At 38.3% G+C, this 8,054-nt stretch overlaps 1 pseudogene; it reads left to right on the top strand.

The window, feature by feature from the left end:
• Positions 1–4,693: 4,693 nt before the first annotated feature.
• The window catches only part of LOC110039067, a 38,697-nt pseudogene continuing 35,336 nt past the window's right edge, over positions 4,694–8,054 (top strand).

The following is an 8,054-nucleotide window of genomic DNA, read 5'->3' as shown; positions in this document are numbered from 1 at the left end:
ATACACCTTCACAATAGTGAAAGAAGCTAAAGCCCCATCAAATTACCCACTGAAATAGCCTCCACCATAGCTCTAGACCAACAGCTGAAATGGAGATTGGTCAAATTCATACCTAGGCCTTACACCAAGATCAGGGACTCAATCTCTAGCCTCCTTGGAACCTAACGAATGTGTCGAGCCACTCTGATTGAAGCCTCACTTCTCAGAGCAAAGGTATAAAACTTATCTCCCTCCCGAGCCTATTTTGATTCTCCATTTGATTAGGCTTAAATTAATTGCATGATTACCATATGGATGTGTTCGCCTCACTTAGACAAGTTCATAAGATCAAACCTGAAGCTACTTGGTTGAGTCTAGGCTGGGATCTTAGGGTTTTAGTGTGGACGGTCACGGGACCATTCTATCGGGGACCATGACGGGGAGTCATTTGATCAAGCGTGTATCAAATGGACGGAGGAGATTGAGCCGGACAGCGCTTCAGAACATAAACATCGAGCCGAGTCAACAAGCTACGTGGACTGCAGCGTCTAACCAAAGCGCGCCATGCATGCCTTCAGAGTCGTCGTAGGTTGAGGTGGCATGTGCGGTTTAAATATATAAATATGGCTTTTTCTATTTATTTAAATACCCCCAAACTTAGAAAATCTATAACTTTATGTAGAAAAATCAAAAAATAAAATAAAAATACCCTCTTGCTCAGTGAATAGAGGAAAACAATGTGGAATAAAATTTAAGACTATTTTATGCATATTTTATCTTTTATTAAATAAATACTGTTTTGAATTATTTGATTCTCCAAGCATATTGGTACATCACCTTGGCCTGAAAGTTTGGCATGTTGCAGCCTCTATTAAGGGAGATATGCTCTGATTTTTTGTGGTGGTGGTGTGTGGAGGTGTTTGTGTGAAGGTGGTGGCATTAGTAATGATATTGTGCATTACTATTTTTCTTTGATTTTTAAAATAATCATGAAAATTAGCATATTAATTAGCAAATCCTAAGAAAATTTTGGAAGGTCCACCATGACTAGGGAAACCTTCGAAAATAGTTTCATGGGTCAATTCATTTAAAATACTCTTAAATTTTATAAACACAAAATCACTAAGATAATTAATTTTGGCAAATATAAACATTTAAGTGACTTGATTTTTTATCTCTACTGTGATTTATGATCCATATAACTCATCATAAAAATTTCAAATATTTTGAGTTCATTTGACAGTGAGTTCATTTGACAGCTTAAGTTGATTTGTAAAGATAAATGTCACTTTTGACACTTAAATGATTTTTTAAGAAAATAAAATATAACTCAAAAAATTATGAGACTTAGTTTTTTAAGTTCACTATGATCAAGGATATTTATAAAAATAAAATTAAATTTAAAAAAAAACTTGATTTTTAGCCTATTTTAAATATTTAAAATAATTAAAAATTCTTAAAAATCAGAAAGATAATAAAACTCATAAAAATGTTCTAAATTGCTTCCTAATCACTTAGGAATAATTAGAATATTTTTCCTAACTTTCTAAATAAAGATATTGAATTTTCAAGCTTAAAATAATTTTTTAAGGGCTAAAAATGAGTTTTCACTAAAATAACTCTAATAAATCAAAGAAAAATAAATAAATGATAAAATTTGCTCCTCTAAGTCCTCTGACCCTAGGGAGATTTTTCAAAAATACAAAACTTAACTTTCACTTCCTAAAATATTTTATATTTAATAAATAACCCATAAATTAAAATAATTCTAATAAATCACAGGTAATTCAAAAAATTATGAAATTTTGTTCAAAGGCTTCTTTAGTCTAGGTCCACCTCCAATAAAAATTTCAAGGGATGATAATTTAACTTGGTCAAGTTAGGAATTTGCTTTGAAAAATCCCTTTTTTGCATAAAAATAATTATATAAAATAAATTAAATTTTGAAAAATCACATTTTCTCCTCAAAATCACATTTTCTCCTCCAAATGAGGTAGGATAAAAATTTCAAAGTCATTTGAATTGAATTTGACAAATTATGAAGTGTTAAAGCCTTAGGGGCAAATGTGTAATTTTCGAAATTTTGCCTTAATTAACATTTAGGCTTAATTCAAGGAGGGAAAATGGGTAACCTCTAATCTTAATCAATTCATTTGATGTTTGAAACACAAAGGGGTTAATTGGTAGAAACCAATCTCACTTTCTTACTTAAATCAAAACTAAATAAGATACTCACCTAGGTCTTAAGGGCTTAGGAGTGACTTAGGCTAAATCAAAATTGACTAAATGAGGATTAGAGAAATAAACATAACATAATCAAACATCCTTGAAACACTACTAAACCCAATTAGGATTAAAAATTTGGCTAAGTGTTCAAATTACACTAACTTGCCTCTTTAAGGGTCGTCACCCGCATAATTTTCGAATTAAATGATAAATGATAATTACCCCTTTCTTAGGGATAATTGAGACTTCAATGTTCACTAAGCATTAAGGGTATTTATAAGATGAATTATTAAGCAACATAATAAGTTTAAAAAGAACTCAGGATTTTTCACAAAGAAGCGAGAGAGTAGCATGGACTTGCTTCTTTCTCCAGATCCGTTGGACATCTCGGAGATCTACTAAACTTAATATATCTTACTTGATAAGGTCATTCTTAATTAAACTTCTAAGGACCCGCCAAGATATGACATATGGTTAGGAAAATTACCTAAACTTTACTTTTCCTGCTCTTCATAAACTGTCTTAACATGCATTTCAAGCTTCAGATGGTGGAAAGAGAAGACTCGCCAGGTACACTTTTACAGTTTTCAGCGTTGTCTTTCTTGTACTTTCCTACTGTGTTTTTCATACTATACTTTTATACCTGCAAATTTGCATGCTAAACAATGATATCACCCTGCATGAAAACTAAAACTATCAGGATAGCCACATAACTAAAACAAAAACAAAAATCAAAACTAAAATCAACCAAGATAAAACTCACCGTCACCACATTCAAAATATAAAACAACCCAAAATTTAATCACAAACATCACACAAAACTACAACATCAACTAAATTAAGATGTCTCTATCGGATGATCAGGATTCCCTCAGAGGAGGTAACCTACGGTTGCTAACGAGGCTTCTCATGGTTTAAAAAAAATTATGGAACACATTAAGTTGAGTTTAGTAAGTTTATTTGGACTAAGTGAATCCAATAGAAAATAGTGGTTCCGAAACGAGGGAACCATAGGATCCTAATCGGTGTCGCTCTAATCAACTTTAATATGCCCTCATAAAATTTAAAGAACTTCAATCATAGGGCCACCTGATTTGACATTATAACTTGACACGCTAGATAACTCAAACTCATCACGGCAAGGAGCTTGGAGCTAGCATGGTGGGCAACACGACCATCTTCAACAACAAAACCTGTCTTCCCCAACTGATGTTGTCGTTTGTCATGACCTAAATCCTCACATCTTCCATGCTATTTGTGTGATCGTTTCACATGAATGAAAGCCCTAACTAATAAAATTGGTAGGATGAAACACCTAAATATTTCTCCTCAAAATTGAAGCCAAACATTAGGATAGCTTCGGAAGTCATTGAGGTCCTCCTCTGGATCCATGACAATAAAATGTTCCAAATTTGAACAAATCCCCTTTCACACCTGTACGTCCGATCTCATTGAAGAGTCCTACCATTTGAAACTCCTTGAAAATATTATTTCCTGATTTTGATCGAGAGTCTTCTTAGGTGACTTTGGTCATTTGTGATGTAATTAACTATAGGGGCTTGCCCTTATAGGAAGCATGTCTGAATCCAACTTAATATAAACCCTATTTAATCCTTTATATTAAATAGGGGAACTTGTCGACAAATATAAAGGTTTTGCAGACCAAACGGACGTCATACTTTCCTTAGTTTATTTGATCGAGCCTCATCCTCAAGTCTTGTGTTTCCCTTCGCGATAGATACGGGATTTGAGGTACAGTTCTCTTTAATTCTTAAACTATGAAAAATATGGGGTCAGTTTGATTTCATATTTCAACATCCTTCCGAAGCGGGCGACGGGATTTCAATTTTGTTGACTAACAGCTTCTTACGGGCAACTCCCCACAAACCAGCCCGAAATAGCACCATTCTCTCCATACAAACCAAGAAATATTATTTTCACACATCGGTAATGTGTCCATGTCCCTCTTGGACCAAATTACCCTTCTTCCATTGACATAATTTACCCAATTCTATCTTGGGAAAGCACAGTCAACTCCTTGGACTTCAGGACTAGCTGTTCAACCATCTTTGAACAGAGGGGTTCAGAAGGCCATTAAGGACTCTTTAAATTTTTAAATGGGGTCGGATCCCTAATAGGTGTGTCGATGGACTAATTCCACTTGGGCATTCTTTGCCACTAATTAGGTCCCTCATTGGGTCCCTCACTGGGTCCCTCACTGGGTCCTAAAATTTCTTCACATCTCCCTTCCAAATTTGATTTGCCATTTCGCAAATTAAACCAAATCCTGTTGTGCTGCGTGCACTTTGAAATTTTATTATATTAATTAAATTTTACACCTTTTTAAATAAAGAGGTTAAAAAATACCCATAAATTAAGACCCGTCCGGTCTACAGATCAACCTCTATTTTCAGTGATTGCACTAAAGATTACAAGGTTTTTGGCCATAAAGCTAACCCTAAAACTTCCTATTTTAAGGCCCGCTGCAATGCCCTACCCAACGCTGACCTTTTCATGCAACCTACCAACAGGTCGCAGCGCTCGTAACGTTGCTCCCACCAACAAGTTCGGAGCTGGATTTAAAGACCTTGAGGTTATCCTCGGGAAAGTCCCATTCATGGTAATGAAGATCGCTGCTCCGGAAAAGCAAGAGCTGTCTGGAGAATTCAGCTTGAATTGCCTTCAAGACTTCCCTGCCAGTAAGAAGGCTAAAGCTAATGCCGTCGCGACACCCGTCAAGCCTATTATCCCTGCTGCTGCCAAGGAGAAAGAAGTGATGGTCGTTGAAGACCCAACTGAGGGATTAACTGTCCCACCACCTGTACTTGAAATCGGGTCGAGCTCAAGGACTATACAACTGACCTGGACTCAAAGGAGGAACCGCAATAGAAGAGTTTGAAGGGCCATCAAAGCCCAGACTCCTTAAAACGCACCCGTTGAAGAGGAGCCTCATCGAATTGAAGAGGTGTTACTAGAAATTTATCCACTCCTATGAGGGAGTAGATTCCATCCTCTGATAGATACTGATGGATATGAGAGTATCCGGATGATTGCTGCCGCATTACCATGACTTCATGGACATGGTAAGGAGGGAAAGAAATTTACTCCTATCACCTGAGTTAGCACAGTTTTCAGAAGGCTTGCTACCAAGGAAGAATGTTCTGTTAGTGAATTACTTAAGCGAGTGGGACATGCAATTTCCCCTCGTATGAAAAAAGAAATTTTGAAGGATGTTAAGTCCATTAGAAAGTCTCACAAGTTGACTGAAAAGTCACCTACCCGTATTCTTGTATGGTTTTGTTTGGGAAACCGAGTTGATACTGCTATAGTCACCACCAATCATACCACCACCAGGACCGCAGGTCACCGACCGATTAAGTCGAGACTGGGTCCGAAGATCTTACCCTTCATTCCTGTAATCCCAGAGATAAAGACAAGATGGTGACTTGACACTATAGCCGGTCTACACCACGGGGAGCATACCTTCCCTCGACGTACCGATGTCTATACTAAGACGTCCCGTCCTAAGACATCATCGTCAAAGAAGAAGAAGGTATGGGTACCAAAGGCCACGACACCGATACAGTTCAGTGAGCCTGCAAGACAAGAAGTAAAATCAGTGCCTGAAAAATCTGAAATCGTCGCGATAATAGCCAGCGAGATGGAGGAACAAGTAGAGGATGTCCATCAGGGTCCACCAGATCTTAAAGCAATCAAGGAATCGATAATTGAGGAAAAAGTTGAGAAACTCAGGATCGAGATTTTTGAGTTAGCTCGAGAGCACGAAGTTTCCGTCAATAGTGACAATGAAGATTTTGATTACAATGATTACCGGGTTATCATGGAGGACCTTGTGATTGAAACCAGAGCTACCACATCTGCGCGCGCGGCTCAACCTCACACCAAAGAGAACGTCGTAGATGAGCTGGGTAGGTATTAGCAAGTTAGTCTACTGGAGAAAAGAATAGAAGAAATGACCGCAACCATGACTGCTATGACCACTATTCAGAGCCTGCAATTGGCTTCTCCAGAGATAAATCAGCCAGAAAACATACACATCACAGATGAAAGAAGGGAAGCTACTTCGGCAGACAAAGATGAACAACCACAGAAGGATTCTCCGTTAGGTGCTATGCCAGAAAAAGAGTTCAAGCAAATGGTTGAACAAGTACGGGATGCATTAGCTCAGTACAAGGGCGGTGCGTCAATTTTAATGGGTAGACCTTACTGGAAGGAGTTTGATGTCATGCCTTTCCCGAAGGGTTTTGTGGCCCCAAACTTTAAGATATTTGATGGGACTGGAAATCCTAGACAGCATATAGCACATTTCCGAGCCAGTTGTGGTAACACGAGGAATGATGAAGCTCTACTCTGCCAGCAGTTCTTCAGCAGCTTGTCAGGGATTGCTTTCGACTGGTACGTTGACTTGCCCAACGGGTCAGTTAAAATATTTTCTGAGTTGAAATAGTTATTTGTGAAAAGATTTGCTGGGGCACAACTCCATGTGTCTATTGGAGAGCTCGTGATGGAGAAGCAGAAGCCTAATGAAACCTTGGCAGACTATATTTTGAGGTGGAGAAACCTTAGCATAAAATGTGAACCTCAGCTACATAAACATCAAGCGATTGAGATTCTACTTAAAAGCATTCATGGGCTAGTAGATTTCATTCTTAAGGGACTCACCATCAAATCCTTCGAGAAGCTACTCAGTAAAGCCATTAGTATTCAAGAAGAAATGAAGCACATGGAGCCACATGAAAAGGGTAAAGTGACCAGAGTGTTCGAAAAGAAATGACGGGTACTCGCAACCATTGACAAAGGAAAGCAGCTGAAAAAGCTATATGTAGAAGAGCATCGCCATTCTTCATTGCAGTACTCTTAAAAACAGAGCAGTCAATCCAACCAACGGTCGCCTCAGGAAGGATCGCCTCGAACAGCGGGTAAGAGAATATCCTATTAGAGTGACAGAAAGCTGTGTATTCCTTCAAGGATGAGGTCGTACCTAAAATATTCAAAAGCTTGATGAAGAAGCCAAAATTCAAACTACCGGATCCGAAGAAACCCGAATAGGTGGATAAGAAGAATGAACCAAATTACTGCCCATACCACCGGTTGCTTGGGCACACTATAGACAAGAGTTTCGTCTTTAAGGAATGGCTCGAGAAGAACCTCAAGGAAGAGAATATAACAATCCCGATGGAGTATTTGAGAGAACCTGAAAAAGGTTCCATAAACATGGTTTCAGCTAAGTCAATCTCTTTGATCGATTTGTATACTGGAACAAACGGATGGAGTACAACTTGGGATGAACTCAAGAGGGTCCTTAATCAAATACAGGATTCATCGAAACAAGCTTCTACGAACATCGAAGAAGAATGGAATGAGGTCTGGAGCAGATCGTCCAAGAAAATACTGAACAAAATACATTCTGCATCAAAGCAAGCCTCCATTCAGAGTCCGCAGCATACCGAGCCCGAGATCAAGATTTTGCCAGGAGATCCGTCATCGTCAAGGACAAAGAACAAGAAGAAGAAAAGTGTCACTGCCAAGATTGATAGCACGGGGGGGTAGGATAGGGGCTGCCTTTACTGGACTGGTTGACTCAGATTTGGGGAAGAAAATCTTCGAACCCTTGACTTTGTATGATTATCATTTTGTCCCTCAGGGGTCTTATGAATATAATGATTGTGATTTTGGCTATGTTTTGACTATTTATGGTAATAACGTAACTGATTATGACCAATCTAGCTGCGATCTCGATCCCCAAAATGATCCTCAAATCGTACTCGAGTCTGATGAACTCGTTGTCAAGTCCAAAGAAGACATCAATGATACCGCTTATGACAGCA

The sequence above is a fragment of the Phalaenopsis equestris genome, unplaced genomic scaffold (genome assembly GCF_001263595.1).
Source record: "Phalaenopsis equestris unplaced genomic scaffold, ASM126359v1 Scaffold235001, whole genome shotgun sequence".
Lineage (NCBI taxonomy): Eukaryota > Viridiplantae > Streptophyta > Magnoliopsida > Asparagales > Orchidaceae > Phalaenopsis > Phalaenopsis equestris.
Note: the sequence above shows the minus strand (reverse complement) of the source record. Positions and strands in the feature narration are given on the sequence as shown.